A 17,444-nucleotide genomic window follows, 5' to 3' on the forward strand; every position below is an offset into this window, starting at 1 on the left:
ATGGGCTATTAGACAAGCAGATTACCAAGAAGATAAACATTTTAAATGCTGGCTAAATTAAGAGTTACAGCCAACATGACTAGGATATGTTTTCTGAGAAAGTTTCCAAGCCACAATCTTCCAATCACATGTATCACCAACTTTGCTACACTTAATTTCGGAAGACCTTGAATTAGTAAGCATTCTTCCTCTAGCTGACCAATACAAGAGTTAATATCTTTTGGTATTGCAACAACAAAAACTAGGTACAATATTCCAAGTGTACTCTGAGATGTATTGAAAGACAGATTTAAAATACAATTTGCTAATTTGTAAGAAAAATATAGAACTTCCAACTAAAGGCACATAACAACAGAAATTTAAATTCTACTGCAATATTCTTGGTTCAACAATAATAGCAATAGCAATAGCAGTAGACTTATATACCGCTTCATAGGGCTTTCAGCCCTCTCTAAGCGGTTTACAGAGAGTCAGCATATTGCCCCCAACAATCCGGGTCCTCATTTTATCCACCTCGGAAGGATGGAAGGCTGAGTCAACCCTGAGCCGGTGAGATTTGAACCGCTGACCTGCTGATCTAGCAGTAGCCTGCAGTGCTGCATTTAACCACTGCGCCACCTTGGCTCTAGGTGAACAGTTTATCCAACTTTGGCAGAAATAGAAACAAAACTATCATTTCTTTCAAAGTTTTTGGATTGTTCCAACTTGGGGTTCTAAACTTTTTTCAGAGGCAGTTGGGGAGATAAAAGCCTTTATTTCATATCCAATCACTTCCCCCAGCTTCTCTAGCTTTTGTTTAAAAAACAAATACTTTTCTTTCATTTTCAGCAGCATTAACATGTTGAAGTATTTAATTTTCTTTATGACCTCCATTCTAGCATGAAATCTAGAATGCAGTAGCTAGATTGATTGAGTTATTTTTCTAGGGCAAAATGGATTTAAAAACAAATAAATCAGAAAGACATTATAGTGCCAGGTTTAGGGTGCTGAATATGCCTATCCTGAATTTTATTTGAACACTCAATCATGGAAGCATAGTTCAAATTCTTAATTTACTTATTATCCAGCATTCAATAATAGGCTGTTATACTATGAATCTTATCAGTACACAAAACAAAGGTTTGTTTTAAGCATGTTTTCTGGTCCAAACCAGAGTAATTTTTGCAGACAAGTAATCCTGATTTTAATCAATTGATCTTTGGTTTAGCTGAAGACAGTTCTGGTCAGCCATTAACAAACCATGGCTTTGAATTAATTACTGGTCTTAAACAATTACTGTGTTAAATCAAAAGCAAACAAAGCACGTTCTAGTTTAATATGTGTGTATTTCTCATATTATGTGGCAGAGGTAAAATATATTTGCAGATGAAAAAAATGAATGATAAATGTTTTTCAAGTGTTAACTGAATTGTGGAATCCTTGGGGCTGTCTGAGCTTAATTGCTTGCTTTCAGAGTTGCATTAGCCAATTAGGGAACATCATTAATAATATGACAATTGTAGTCAAGGCATCAGAAAAATAAGTAGTAAGGGGTAAAAAGTAGGACTAAAGAGGAAAATCTGTCTGGTCTTTTCTGTCCAAACTTTAAAAATAGAAGCAATCAAGCAGAAGGATGACAGACAAAGCTAAATAAAGAGAAAAGCAGGAAGGCAGGAACCCAATTTGCACAGAGACTTTCATAGTGCTTAAAACGTGGTTCTCTATCTCTGCATTCCCTATCCAAATTCTTTATTGCTCTGAATGTCATCCTTTTGAAACTGATTTGTTACTACCAGTTAGACACCCAAACTACTTTCTGTTGAGATGTGCAAAGGTGAAATTCAAGACAATAGCTTGGCCTTTGATTGGGCCCGTTTTGACTATCCAAATAGCCTTTCATCAAAGCATAATGTTTCCCAAGATAGTTCAGGCTGCTAAAATTGGAAGTCCCTAATGCTGGCATTGAATCTTCCACTAGCATGAATTCCCTACAGATAGTTTCTGTAGGGAATAGTCTCAAGCAGTCAGCTATCTATCTCTGAAAATCAGTGTCAGTTAAATTAAATTATCATTTCATTCTAAAATTTCAACTTATCTCCAAGGTTATGGGAAATTTTTTGGTGCAAGGTAGCAGTGATAATAGCCTGCAAGAGTCTTAGCCATATGTAATCATTTTTATGACTCATGCATTTTAAAGTGAAAGATGACTAATAAGCAACTTTACAAGTGAAATCACATATACAAAATTGGCCTCCTCTTGTATTTTACTGCTGGGTGTCTGTGGGCAGGCTGGGGGCAGTCTGAAAAGTCAGGTTGTGAGTGTGATCAAAGAACAACCCCCTTTTAATCTTGCTGTCCTAATTTATCTGTATTCATTTCCTTTGTTCACGTTTATGTTTATACTTATACCTGTTATCTTGTACATGTTTGACAAAACAAACAAGCAAACAAACAAACAAAATAGTTCCATTAATGAAATATTCTTAAGTTTCACTAAGTTTCAACCAAATGTATTCTCCCCATCTTCCATCAATGAAGCCTATTTGACAGAGTTTGCCCTATGGGGCCATAGTAAAAAAAAAATCCTTGTCATCTTCTGTTAATGAATGATCTACCTCCTATTTTTTTCTCTCAGTTTACTTTAGATTTCCAAAATGCAACACTTTAAACTTTCTGTCCTTATTCTAACCTAAATCTAATAGTTGTATAGACCCAGCAACCCTTTTTGCTTCAGTTCCTTCAACATCTTTTTAAATTCACCCCTCTATAAATGGCAGCGCTTAAATCTTCTTTTCTTCTATGAGGATCCTCTCATTCTGGAATCTCTGCACTTTCCTATTTCTATTTACTCAAAGCAACCGGCATCTCCTGTTTTCTCACTAAATGCATCTTTGTAGGGAACACAATATCCCTATTCTGGAAGATACATAAAATGATAAAAGAATGATAGAGGGATACACTCCCCCCACCGCCCATGTTTACCGATGTGTCACTGTTTAGCAATGCTGGCCAGCAATTTAAAATTAAAATTAAATCTACTTTAAATAAAGGACAATTAAGTACATCATTCTATTGCTAAAATGAAAACAAAAAAAATACCCCTAGCTTTTGTTAGTGTTTTGTTACTTGAGATAAAATGGAAAGGATATAATTCACAATGGGAGCCCAATTTTGGGGTTGTGTGGCAAGCCTCTGATTTACACATTTAGTCCAGAACCACATTGTAAGCCTAACATTATTGTGTTGGTTGCACATTCAGCCAGATGCCAGAGATGCTCCAAATGTTTTGGGATTGAACCAAGGTGCCAATCACGATTGGTAGTACCTTTGCTTTCTTTTGCTACTTCTACTTCTATTTGCAGGTCTTTGTTTTTTGTGATTTTTCTTCCTTCTTTTCTGTTCTATTCTGCTGTCTCCTGATACTGCAATGTTCACTAATCCAGGTTTTTTCCTCTTTCTTATTGACAGTTGTTAAATCTGGCGTGTTACGTGAAAGGTGCTTGTCTGTTGGAATTCGGAGATCCCAGAGCACGTTAGCGTCTTCATTTTCCATTACTTTGCCTATTTTATGGTCCCACCAGTCCTTGCCTGCAGGCAAATGGTATTTCTTACAGATTTTCCAATGCACCATTGTTGCTACTTTTATATATTCTTGTTTGGGGTCAGTTTGTGTGATCATTTTGCCGCAGATATCTAGGTGATCCAGTGTTTCTTCAATGTCTTTGCAGAGGCAGTGTTTGGCATCTGTTGCCTCCTCAATTCTGACTTTGTATGCATTTTTTTCTACAAGATTCATCTTGTGTAGCCAGAATTAGCCCCTTGGCCCTTTTCTTCAAATTTTCTGCTCTTAGCCATTGCCAGGATATGTTGTTATCTGCTTTGCCTGGTATTTATGTATTGACTACATAACACTTTGCCTTGCCATGTTTTTCCCCTGTTTTTCATTTGGTCTTCCTTGTAGGCTACTTGGTCTTATCATCATCATCATCATCATCATCATCATCATCATCATCATCATCATCATATTTATTTTTGTCAACCCTAGCATTAGGTAGATGTTTTCTTTTTATGGCTTTTAAAAATTAAATTACTCTAAATAATTAATACTATTCTAACATAGATATGCTAAAATATTTCACAAATATTTGTAAACATGATGGGTTGTCCTTTGTCATTCCTCAAATCTCAGTTTAAGCAAGATTTTTTTGGATTTGTTTTGTCCCGAGTGACCATTTAGCTCATGTGCAAAAAGACGTCTTTCATATTCTTTCATATTCCTCAAAAATTATTTAGGTGTTTTCTAAACAAAGACCCCTCTAATTTGGTTAAACATTTGGTGAAATGTGCTTTTAGATTATTGAGGAAATCTAAAATAAAAGTTGGAAACCCTTAGATGAATAGGAAGGGAAATCTATAAAGCTCTTTAGAGCTGATTGCAGTTATAATTTGGGGGATGGAGGCATCATTTAAAAACTAGGGAATTTTAGAGGGGATTGCTTAAGATGACTGTAGCTGGAGAGACATGGCATCCTACTGTCATGTCATCTGAAATCTATCTGACCAGAGTGGTACACAAACGTTACCATATGGACCACCAGTTGAGGCTCTTTTTTCTTGCCAAGCTGAACAAAGGAACTTTACAAAATGCAATTTCGAAAGGGAGGGGGAAAAAAAGGAGAGATAGTATTGAACAGATGTGTGCAATATGCATGCAAAAGTGTGTTAAACTTCCATGAACCAATGCACCATTATTACTAAGGGGTATCTGGTTTTTAATTAAAAAATCACCTGTCTACTCCTGATCTGCACAACCAATTTAAGGGGCTAAAATGTGGGAAGTTTTCCTCTGCCTCATTCTGGTAGTCCTCTTCACATTGGGGTGCTAATCCTCCCTCCACCTCCAGCTGCCTTTCGTGAGCCTGTCCCTACATTACATTGTCTTGGTGGATGCCTGCTAATCTCTCCCATTCTTGTACACCTGGAGCTTTCCTGGTCACCTCCCCTTTTATTGTTGCTTCAAAAGTTCTGTCCGGAAGGTTACTCTGGCACTAAAGACTAGCTTGTGTGCACTGTTCCCTCTAAGGTGCGCGCCTGCGCGGCCGCGCACATAAAAAGAAATCCCCGCGCAGCAGTTTCTAACTGCCGCGCAGAGATTTCTACCAAAGCAAATGTGGGGAAGTCCTTTGCAGGCGGCTAGAACTGGCCACCCGCAAAGGACCTCCCCAGACTTGTTTTGATGAGCCGCCAGTCCTCTTGCTTCTTCTCCTTCACCGGCAAAGCTCCTGTTAGCACCCCCGCCCATGGCAGTGGTGCCTCTCCCTCCACGTGGAGCACCTGAGCTGGCTCCCGTGTTATCCCTCCCCCTTCCTCCTCTGCCATGCTTTTGAGGCCGCGGGAGGTACTCCGAGCGGAGTGGGAGGCACCACCGCCGCTGCCATGATCTTTGCTGGTGAAGGAGAAGGAGCAAGAGGACTGGCGGCTTTGAAATGCAACCCCCTGGTCCCGCCGGCCGTGGATTTGATTCGGCGTAAGTGGGGGCCGAACACATGTTGAGCCGACTTTGCGCAGTGAGGCGGAGTAATTCAACCCCCTCAAAGAACGTGTGTGTGTGTGTGTGAGAGAGAGAGAGAGAGAGAATTGGATCAAAATTGGTGGCCAAAGGAGTGGAGGGAGGGAGGGAGGGAAGGAAGGAAGGAAGGAAGGAAGGGAGGAAGGAAGCCCTGCCCCCTGTGAAAAAAACTGAAGATGGAGCAGTGAATGAATAAACCATAAAAGCAACAAACAGTTAATGCGTAAGTAAGGTGAGGAGCAAGTTCTCAACTAAGGAAGCAATATAAGAAAGAAATATAAAAAGCTCAATATGCCAAAACACTTATTTTAGTCTTCATTTAATTACTTGTATTGTAGTCTGATGTAACATCTTTTTAAAGTTAACGTTAGTTAGAAAAGATAGGGTACAAAACTTAAATAATAAAAAAATTGTACATCAAGAAGACAAACATCAAGAAGAGAAAAACTCAGACAAGGGCAAGGCAGGAGGTAGCTTTTTTTAATTAATTTTTTATTAATTTTTAATTTAAAACAAGTACATCTTTCTTTACATGCTATAGAAAGTGTGTCAGTCAGTCACAAATAAACTTTCGTGCATCTCCTCCACAGTCAACAAACATAACTCATGTCAACTCGAGCATTTTAACTCAAATATTCATACATATCACCATCATCATATATCCATTTTCATTTGACTGTAGCAGGAGGTAGCTTTGAAGGCAATGAAGCAAGTTGCCATCCATGGCATGTGCTGCTTCTAAGTTTCTATCATATTGCAGGCAGTGATGTGCAGTGACGGTTACTGTTGGTGAGGCAAGACCGCAGCAGTGGCGAGAAGCAACGTCCCCGGCACTGTGTCTGACAGGCGTCTCGCATTTATGGTGGACATAAACGCGAGACGCCTGTCGGACACAGTGGCGAGGGTGTTGCTTCTCGCCACCGTCGCGCTCCACCTCCTTGCCCCCCCCGCCTCCTCCGACAAACAATCCTGATGCCCCGGCCTGCAGCCAGCCCAGCACCGAGCCTGGACTCACCGCCCTTCTCCTCCTCCTCCTCCTTGTCCCCGTTCGGTGCTGGGCTGGCTGCAGGCCGGGGCATCAGGATTGTTTGTCGGAGGAGGTGGGGGCGGGGGCAAGGCAGTGGAGTGCGACGGTGGCGAGAAGCATCTCAGATGGAGCCTTTAAGTGCCGGCTTGCCTTCCGGGTGTCCTGGCTCCATCTGAGATGCTTCTTGCCACCGTCGCGTTCCACCGCCTTCCCCCCCCCACCTCCTCATACGGACAATCCTGATGCCCCGGCCTGCAGCCAGCCCAGCACCGAGCCTGGACTCACCGCTCTCCTCCTCCTCCTCGCTCAGTGCTGGGCTTTAAAGAGGTCTCCCCTCCCCAGCCAGCCAGCCCAGCCAGCCAATTCCTCCCACCACCACCACTGTGTCCAACAGGCCAGGTGTCTCGCATTTATGGCGGACATAAATGCGAGACACCTGGCCTGTTGAAACACAGCAGCAAGAATGTCCCTGCCGCTTCCTTGCTCCACCGCCTCGCCCCCCTGCCTCCTCCGACCCCACCGCTGTGAAGAAAGAAAAAAAAACACACACAAACCTCACAATAAAAAATTAATTTTTTTATTAAATTACAAATTACAAATTAAATTACAATAAATTTGAACCCCCTCTCCCTCCATCTGATCCACCTTTTCCAGCTGTGGAAACTCTCTCAACTCTCCTCTTGTCCGCCCAACGTAAGCGTGCTCAACGTAAGCTCTTAAGGCATGATTCGCTGCTCCCCGATCAGGAGGCGGGAGAATCAGTGCCTCTTTTGCATATGAAAGTGTTCGCTTGTTAACTCCGCCTTAACTTTTAAAAGGCGAACAATTCCTTAGGCAAAAGAGGCCCCGAGTTCTCTGGCCTCCTCCCATAGTTAACACTGAGAACAGACACCAAGCCACTGTGACTTTGAATCTGGTAGCAACTACCCTGGCTTTAATTATTTAAAAAAAATTATTTAAAATTCTCTTTCCCTCAGGAGACTGCTGAGGCCCCGCCTCCCCTGCCTCTAGTGACTGCATGTCCCTGATTGCAGGTAGCCTTTAGAAGGGATCTGATCTGCTTTTATTTGCTTCTTTCCCAGCCAAGTGAAGAGTGGTAAGTGGTAAGAGTTTATTTCACATGCATAGTTTTGCTTGCTCTTTTTGTAGACAACTTCTGCTCTCTGCTTAATTCTTCAGGAGTTCTGCCTGCGTAGACAGTTGCGAATGCAGTATCCCAAGTGGGTTGAATAAGTAATATTAAAAAGGGCAGGAACGAAAGCCTTCTGAAAAAGAGGACTTTGTAGTTACATAACTCTTCAAGAATAAAATCAATTTGTGTCTTTTTATCAGTTTTTCTTTACCTCCTTTACATCCTTTCTCCTAGCTTCAAATCCATATTCAAGGCTTTATAAGCTCGGGGATGACAGTTCTTCTAAAATACGATTAGTTTTTATTAGACTAAAACTATTTTTAGTCTATTAGCTTTTTATATAGGTTTTAAAAATATTGCCTTTTGCAACTAGGAGAAATTACAGTTTAATTTTGCTGTGAGGAAAAGGTTATTCCCTAAAGCACATGTGGAAGAAAATTATTAAACAATGTCCATTGACATTTCCTTGTTGTTATTATAATTGGCTAAAATTCATTTACTATTTATGTTCCATCTCCTCTTGTCAGACCCCCCCCCCCAAAAAAAACCCTTACACCTTTATGACAAGATCTAAATAAAAATTTGTTAATAAGATTTATAGATCTTTTTTCCAGGTCGCAATTTGCAATTTATATCCAAATTTCTTTTACTAGTTTGCCAGTACATGGCTATATCATTTAGCTGTATCCATTATCATTTCATTATTGTTATTATAGTTAATTATTTGTTAATGAATAAACATTTAATAACAATCTAAAACAATCTAGGAGTTACTAAATTCTTACTTACTGATCACCAAAATCAACTAATTTTTTTTATTATCAACTTTCTTTGTCAACCTGTATCTTTCCAGTAACAAAACAGTCTTATCTCTCTTGCCAATTGTGGTGTCAGTCTTCTTTTTATCTCCTTTATAAGATTTTTATAGACTTCTCTCTGCACTTTGTTGCTTGAAGGAGCTTTCAGGTAATCTCATTGGCCTCCAGCTTTTACTAAAATTATCTTGTCTTTGGTTGTCACTCTTGCTTCTGAAACAATTTCTCTTCTTAAGTCCATCATCATTACCATTTTTTTCTTCTGTATTTTGGAATCTGGGGTAGAGCTCCAATTCGTCAAATTCCCTTTTCCATATTCCCTTCTTTCCACTTTCACCCACATTTGTTCCATTAATAAATTCATCTATTGTCTTGTCTTTATCTTCTATGTCTTCATTCTCCCCTTTTGATTTTTGGGGCTCCAACCCCTTCATCTTTTGCTCCAAGGAAGACTAGTCTTTCCAACTTCTTCTCAATTCTCCCATATCCTTCCAATAGATTTTGAATTCCAGCCAAAATATTTTGGAATTTTAAGGTTTCCTCATCTGAATATTGATCCATGTTTCCAAAAAAGAAGAAAAAAGACTAATAGCCACTGCCACTCTAGCCTTCTAGGCCTCTTTTATTTTTTAATTTTAGGTTAACTTGAACACAAGTTCTTTTATGCTCTTCAAACAAGAAGTGTTCTGTTTCCCCCCCCCTTTCTTCCCCTGCCAAAATAGTTCTCTGTTCTGACCCCCCTCTTTGCTCGTTCAGAAATGACAGCCACACACAGCTTGCAAAGGAATGTCTTTATCAGTCCCGGCTTTTGCTGGCTGCGAGCCCAAAATAAACATAGATAAATTCTCTGGCAAAAAGTTAAACAGCAAATGCAAAAACAAACTCTCACAGCAAACCAGGTTTACATAAAGCAAATCACTTATCCAAGTGCTTCTTTGAATCATGAACACAAACTAGAACAGGAACGGAATGGAACTGACGAACAAACGAACGATGTTGACTTCTGCAACAAGGCGTGGCACCATCAGTCTTTTATCCACAGGAGGAGATCCTTAACGAGCAACAGCTGCTTGTTACCTTCTCCTGTGAGCATCCTAAAACCACTCACAGTAAATTGCTGTGTCAGTCTGATAGCAGCTCCAAAGGCTCCTACCGAGCCACAACAGTTCTCAAAGGAACCTGTGAAAACAATTCATGCCCTTGGCTCTTTATCAATTTCTGTAAACAAATTGCAAACCCTTCAGCTACAAAGTCAGTGAAATCAAAGGAAAGAGAAGAGATACATTGTTTCAAAAACTCCAGCCTTTGACCTCCGAGTGGCAGTGTTGCTACTTTTCACTTCCTAATATTTCTCTCTGGCTTATAGGAAACAAAGTTCTTTAGATTTCTTTTATTGAAATTTAATAACAAGTAATAGGAAGAACATTTCCCATGTTTGCTCATACTTTGATGATGTCCCAATTGCAGGGGAATCAGGACCAGTCCTGGTGGAACATCTCCGCACAGAACTCCAATGTTTCCACAAGACAGGCCTAAAACTGAGAGGAAAAAGTGCCAGATCTGTGTGAAGTCCACAGAATTCCTGGGTTTCCATATTGACTTTGCCAGAATCCACCATCTAAAGCAAAGCTAAAGACAATTCAACAAGCACCCACACCAAAATCCAAGGAGGAGCTTCAGGCATTCCTGGGCTTGCTCAATTTTTACCACTTCTTCTTACCGCATAAGGCTGCCTTGACAGAACTGCTACACCACCTACTGGACAAACAAGCCCTTGAAAATGTATTTTATATTCTATCAATTAGAATTTGTAATCCATAGGGCCTGCTGCATCCCCAATCTTTGGTAGTCCAATGTTTGAGGGAAAAAAAGAGGGATAAAAAAGAAAAAAGAGAAAGAAATAGGGATGATGATGATGATGATGATGATGATGATAATGATGATGATAATAATAATAATCATCATCATCATCATAATAATAATTCAATGCAGTTTGGCATGGAAAAATGCGCCTGTCAACACTTCTCCATTAATTAATTAGGAAAGAAAGACCACAAGACTCCATGTGTGGAAATCAAGTGTACTTTTACTAATTAAGAATGATTAAAGGCATAGCAAAGCGAAGTCTGATTATTTAGGCGCAAAAGCAATTGATATATAGAATAGCCCATTCCCCACCCCTTGGCATCACAGTTCCAGTCCAATCATAAGTCTTCCAAGTGTCAGGTGTGAGATAACTTCAAAAGGCATCACAAAGATGGAATGTCAGTGCCGTTAGTCCTGGCAGGAAACACCCACGCATGCGTAGTCCGATCAGCCGGTGAACTCCAGAACCTTCCTCCAGCACAATGAGTAACCCCTCCCAAATACCATGCCCTCCCTCCCCGTTTCATGGCAGCCGAAGCGATAGCAAAGCAGAGGCTGACAGCGCCACTGTATCCATAAAAAGGGGCAAAATCACTGCATGTGAGGGAATTGAAATGCCCAATGGCCAACTAATTAAATGCAACAAGAATGAAGCCTACAAATACTTAGGCATTCTGCAGTTGGATAACATCAAGCATGGAGAAGTAAAAACTATTGTCAGGCGAGAGTACACCAACAGAGTTAGGAAAATTTTGAAATCTAAATTGAATGGTGGAAATACAATCAAGGCCATAAATACCTGGGCAATACCAGTTATAAGATACACAGCTGGTATAGTTAACTGGACACAAGCTGATTTGGACCTTTTGGACCGAAAAACCAGGAAACTAATGACAATGCACTACAATTTACATCCACGTGGTGATACTGATAGACTATATCTGCCCCGAAAATCAGGCGGCAGAGGATTATTACAAGTGAAGCAAACAGTTGAAGAAGAAAAACATGCACTGGCTGATTATTTAAAAGAAAGTCAATAACATCTATTAATCGAAGTAAAGAACAAAAATCTACTGAAGGCCCAACAGACGAAACAAGAATACAGAAAAGATGTGATAAAATCAAGAATGGAGAGTTGGCAGAACAAAGCACTGGCCAATTTCTGGAAAAAATAAAAGATAAAGTGGACAGTGAACAAACTTGGTTATGGTTAACAATAGGTACATTAAAGAAAGAAACAGAGTCACTAATCCTGGCTGTGCAAGAACAAGCTATCCGCACAAATGCCATTAAGGCCAAAATTGAAAAATCCTCTGATGATGCCAAATGCAGACTTTGCAAAGAAGCTGATGAAACTGTTGATCACATACTCAGCTGCTGTAAAAAAATCGCGCAGACTGATTAAAAAAAAAGTGATAAATTAAGAGAAGGCTTATTTTTGGAGGGGGAAAAACCATATTTGGACTTTTCTTTGTAAGCCAAGAGTTAGTGCAGAAGTGAGTAGATCAAAAAGGCAAAGCCAAATCACTTTTAGATACATATCTCAAAGGAAATGGATGCCATCTCTAAATATTTACCTTTCCCTCCTACCACCTCCATTACATTAGTGACCAAATTTGGCGGAGACCCATACTGTGAATACCTCGCTTGGCCACAGGTGTGGTTGAGAACCAACAAAAAGTTCTTCCACATAACAAGTTTTCACTGCTCAGTTTCTCCAAAGCATTTTGAAGCTGATTTGGAGCCATCTTAGTTTTAGTGCAGTGTTTCTCAACCTTGGCGACTTTAAGTCCTTTGGACTTCAACTCCCAGAATGCCCCAAGTCTCCAAGGTTGAGAAACACTGTTCTAGTGGAACTCTGAGAATAGGCAGGGAACGGCATGAGGCAATTGATGCTGCCTCCAGCAAACTAATCGGAGAGGATCCAAAAATCCCCAATGACTAAGGTGACCAGATTTTCAGATTGGAAAAGAGGGACGCCCTTGACCGGGGAGGGGGGGGGGCTTGATTAAAAAATTTTTTTTGTCAAAAGGTCACCCCAGGACACTGAAACCAGCATAAATACGAATCTGTTGCCAAACAAAATTTTGATCACGTGACCATGAGGATGCTGCAACGGTCGCTAAGTGTGAAAAATGGTAGCAATGGTCGCTAAGTGTGAAAAATGGTCATCAGTCACTTTTTTCAATGCCATTGTAACTTTGGTCACTAAATGTTTCCCCCTCCTTGAGACTCCTCACTTAGCGACCATCAGAAATACGAATCTGTTGCCAAACATCAACATTTTGATCGCGTAACCATGAGGATGCCACAACGGTCGCTAAGTGTGAAAATGGTCGCTAAGTGTGAAAAATGGTCATCAGTCACTTTTTTCAATGCCATTGTATCTTCCTGATTATTAAAAGTGCAAATTCACTCAGTGTCAATCATGACTCCTGAGTCCATTTCAAAGTATTGTGCATAGAAATTTTAAAAATGGCTTGTTTCAATTTATTTTGGATAGAATCTTTTTTTAAATAGTCTAAGACAATTTAAAAAAAGAATCAACACAGAATACCACTATTTTAAAAAATCATATGCACAATAAATAAAATATTATTTTAAAATACATTAAAAAAATAAAAGAAAAAACCTGGCTCACTTACCAGCAGGCAGGCAGAGTCAGCAGATCTTCGTAGCGATGGATGGAAGCACACAGGGAGCCTATACTCCTTACAGTAAATGACTCATCTGGAAACAAGCCAATAGCATTTTTTGTGCTTTCAAATTTACAGATGTTCCAAAATCAGCTTAAAGTCCAAATATTTAAAGACCACCCCCCTCAAAGCTATCTTACCAGAGCTTTAAATATCTTCTGGGGAGGCCCTGCTAGTAATCCCATTCATGACAAAGGTAGGGCTTTCTCAGGAGGAAGGTCTCAGCTGGTGCCCATCCTTTGGAAACCTCCTCCAGAGCAGGGAGCCCTAACCTGCTGTCCATTCAGGAAGGCTGTACAAATTATTCTGTCTTCTAGAGCCATTGGGATTTAATATGGTTTTATCACTGGATTTTCTTTTTATTGTTTTTGTGGAATTGTTACAATGATTTTATAATAATATAATTTTATTTGGCATTTTTGTTGCTCTAAACTGCTGAAAGCCCCTGATAGAATACAAATTATTTAATAATAAATTAGGAAATGTGTAGCTGTTGTCTACACATTGTTTTGTTTGAACAGCTGAAATCAAGCCTGTTCACCCAAGGCAATTCTAGAGTAACATGTGCTTCAGGACAACCTCCCTCTTAGACTGCTTTTTAAAAATGAATTATGCCTTGCTTTTTCTATATTATCTTCACTGACACTGTTAGTTTTATTGTTTTCTTGAAGAGATATTTTATTATTCTTTTGTAAATCCTTTTGGATTTTTTCATGAAGAATTCCAGTATAAAAATAAAAAAACAACACCATAGAGTAAGCTATCTTTTTCAAATACACTTGCAGTGGCAACCTATTACATATTACCTGGCAAAAGAAATCAGTGTTTCTTAAAATCTCTCCTTGGAGTCCAGAGGGTCAGACCCAATCAAGGGTACTCAAAATTCAAACTTGCCAGCCTATGTTGAAATCCCATCAAACAATTGTGAGAATCCACAGTAGCAGTGAATACTTAGATTTCAATATTTAATGCAATACATATTGATAAATATAACCCATACAAACAAACACCATTTTGGGATCCTGAGAGAAATTTTTTAAAACAAAGACAGTAATATAGAATACAATAGATTGTATTTGTTTCAGAAGTTCCTCTTTTTGGCTTGGTTCTTTAATCCAGAGATACGGAATTTGTGGGTCCTTGATATTCTCTGTGATTGGCTGTTTTCAGAGGGCAGCAAGACCACCCAGTTCAACCCTGAGCTACGCACATTTTTTTCTATCACACAATTTAATAGCCTAGGGCCACATGTGACTCATGGAAGCCTTCAGTTTGGTCCAGCACAGCTCCCTATAGGTCAGAAATTAAAAAGTTTGATGCGATACAAAAGGGAAATGATTCAATCCTTTGGGATGAATATTATTTGCTATGTTTAATTAATTAGTATAAATTAATTCAATTAAAATTTATTTTTTGTCCTACATCTGTCCATCCTGGCTCTGCCTATTTTTTTGGAGAACGATCTCTGGAATCTCATTCAGTGCTCACTAGGAACCTCAAATTACTGCATGCTGCTGCTATAAACAATTGTAAACATGCATGTTATTTGATCTATATTTGACTACATGCCTACTCAAAAATAAAAAGTTATGAATATGAGTACTCTTTTTGATGGGGGGTACATCTTATAGAACAAGGAAAGTTCAAGTAAATATGTGTATAAACTGTATAAATAGATCTGTGCTGCAGGCTATTTAAAGCTGGATGCAAGATATGAAAACACTGCAAACTATTGTTCAAGATAATTTGAGAAAAGGGAATCATTCACCAAGAGTGCTAAGTAGGCATTCTACATGAACCTGCAATTTTATTGCTATAATATTTATTATTAATTTAAAAACTCAGCCAAGATTCAGGCGGCTAACACATACAACTGTAATGTTTTGAACATATTTTTCTCTCTACACTATACAGCCTTCTGATGCATGAAATGAAACTCTTACTCTTAACTCAGACTATAGGCACACAATCTTTCCAGTAGTTCACATACTAGTTGGTAACATCTTAATTTGAGGCTTGATTGGAACATTATACAGAAGTTATTGAAAGACAGTAAAATGGACATCAACAATCTCACACCCTGCTCAAAGTTGTGACAGCAAGTTTAAATTTTTGACCTTAACTATCAAGAAAAAAAACAATTTTAAAACTGGCATGTCAGTGACTTCTTAAAAGTCAGGATGCCTGGTCAAGATTAAATTGCAGGTAGATTTCTTATCACTTTCTAAAAAGAGAAAAATTCAGAACATAACAAATAAAAGGTTGTGAATTTCACAGATGAGACAGAAAACCACAAATGGGCAAATATGATCTAGAAAGGCATGACTCTCCCATATTATGGGAATCCCATAAGCCCTGCAGATGTTCATAATGAAATTATATTTAACTATTTGGGACAGAAAGACAACACAGACTATTTTTTTTAAAAATTCACCAATATCACCTGCCGCGGTGAGCGGAAAATTCGATTAGAATTAGATTACTCACCAGTCAGCGCAGCTGCAACCTCTTTCGTCTTTTGGCGAAAGGAAATGGAGACTCGCGCAGGCGTGCTGAAAATTTCCCATCCCAGCCAGCTCACTGATTGGCTGGAGTCCAGGCCAATCCAATCAGTGAGCGGCAGGCTGGGCTGGCTTAAATTTGTAGGAGGTAAAAGGCTAAAAGCATGCTTTTTTTGGCGCTCGCCGCTCCCGCCCATCAGCTGCTAGCTTGCTGGGCTGGCTCATCTGGTAGGATAGAGAACAGAACGATGAGCCAGCCCAGCAAGCTAGCAGCTGATGGGCGGGAGCTGCGAGCGCCAAAAAAAGCGTGCTTTTTAAAAAAGTGTACGGGCCGCGGGAAAATGCATTGGAAAGCGGGGGTGTCCCGCCAAAAGCGGGACGTCTGGTCACCTTACCAATGACTCCATGCCCTGATTTGTGGTTCCTGTAGGTTAGAAAAACTCATCACAAATCCCACCCTATACCAAAAAATGGTGGTGTGTGTGTGTGTGTGTGTGAGAGAGAGAGAGAGAGAGAGGGAGGGAGGGAGGGAGGAGGAGGAGGAGGAAGGAAGGAAGGAAGGAAGGAAGGAAGGAAGGAAGGAAAGGAGGGAAATGATTAGATTTCCCCCTGTGTTTGTAGTGCCTGTGGTATGCATTTATTTTTCAACAATCTAAGCTGTCAGTGCAAAATAAAACTTCTTAGCCATCAAAATGCCCCAAACTGGAAATTTAGTCTAAACCCATAATTTTCATCCAGATGTTCTTCCTAGTTGCAGCCTATAGTTCACAGTTTAGGGCTATGGGCCTGGTTCGCATTCGCACCTCCCTTCCGTGCATGCTCCTGGCTTTTCCACACATGCGCTTTGCGTGCACGTGCGTCTTCCACACATGTGCCCAGCCTCAAAAATGTGCCTAAATATGATGGCATAGAGCCAGGGCGGGTGGGCAGGCCCATCCGCTATTTCAACTACCGGCTTGGGTGAACAGGTCCGAGTCGGCTGAATCCCACCTCTGGTTTTTAGTCTGCTTTATGTTTGTTTTTATATTAATGTTTTTATTATTATGCCAGCCACCCAGAATTCCTTAGACAGTGAAATGAATGACAGATAGATTTAATAAATAATTTTAACTTAAATAATTTAAATACATAAAAAATGAGCACCTGCAGGCCGGCCTGCATTTATCAGGAAGCTTAATACTATATATTGCAGGGCCTTCTGAGGAGTGTCATGTATGTTTGTGTCATGTAGTTGTTTCCGGCTCTAGGGGGCGGTGCTCATCTCAGTTTCTAAGCCAAAGAGCCAGCGTTGTCCGAAGACGTCTCCGTGGTCATGTGGCTGGCATCACTAAATGCCAAAGGTGCATGGAGCGCTGTTACCTTCCAACCAAAGTGGTCCCTATTTTTCTACTTGCATTTTTTATGTGCTTTCAAACTGCTGGGTTGGCAGAAGCTGGGACAAGTAACGGGAGCTCACTCTGTTACACGGCACTAGGGATTCGAACCATTGAATTGCCAACCTTCTGCTCGGCAAGCTCAGTGTCTTAGCTACTGAGCCACTGCGTCCCTCATTACTGTACTTTCTGATAAATGGTTATTTTGTTCCTGGCATTTGCCTTGTTTGGAAGCCATTAGTGTCCCAGCAAAACACCAATGGCTTGATGATGCAGAAATATTACTTAAGCCTGTCTTAAATGAATGCTACAATGCTATAAGAGATGGAGGCATCTACTGGCTTTGCGAAGAGAGGACTCCCTTGAGGCAGATCTGACTTCTGATTACCTAAACACATCCTTGCAAGTTTGTAGCAGTAATATGGAAGTGGTTTGTCACTGCTGCCTTCTTTCATGGGTTTTTAAAAATTTATTCCCCTGTCCAGC

At 40.0% G+C, this 17,444-nt stretch overlaps 1 long non-coding RNA gene across 1 annotated transcript; it reads left to right on the forward strand.

The window, feature by feature from the left end:
* Positions 1–5,972: 5,972 nt before the first annotated feature.
* On the forward strand, positions 5,973–11,356 carry LOC148044903 (uncharacterized). The gene is made up of 3 exons (XR_015697130.1): positions 5,973–6,018; positions 7,553–7,671; positions 9,990–11,356. It is a non-coding gene; the product is annotated as an uncharacterized LOC148044903 (long non-coding RNA).
* The last annotated feature ends 6,088 nt before the right edge of the window (positions 11,357–17,444 follow it).

The sequence above is a fragment of the Thamnophis sirtalis genome, unplaced genomic scaffold (assembly GCF_051295495.1).
Source record: "Thamnophis sirtalis isolate CommonGarterSnake01/CBP01778 unplaced genomic scaffold, rThaSir2_p1.2 scaffold_6, whole genome shotgun sequence".
Lineage (NCBI taxonomy): Eukaryota > Metazoa > Chordata > Lepidosauria > Squamata > Natricidae > Thamnophis > Thamnophis sirtalis.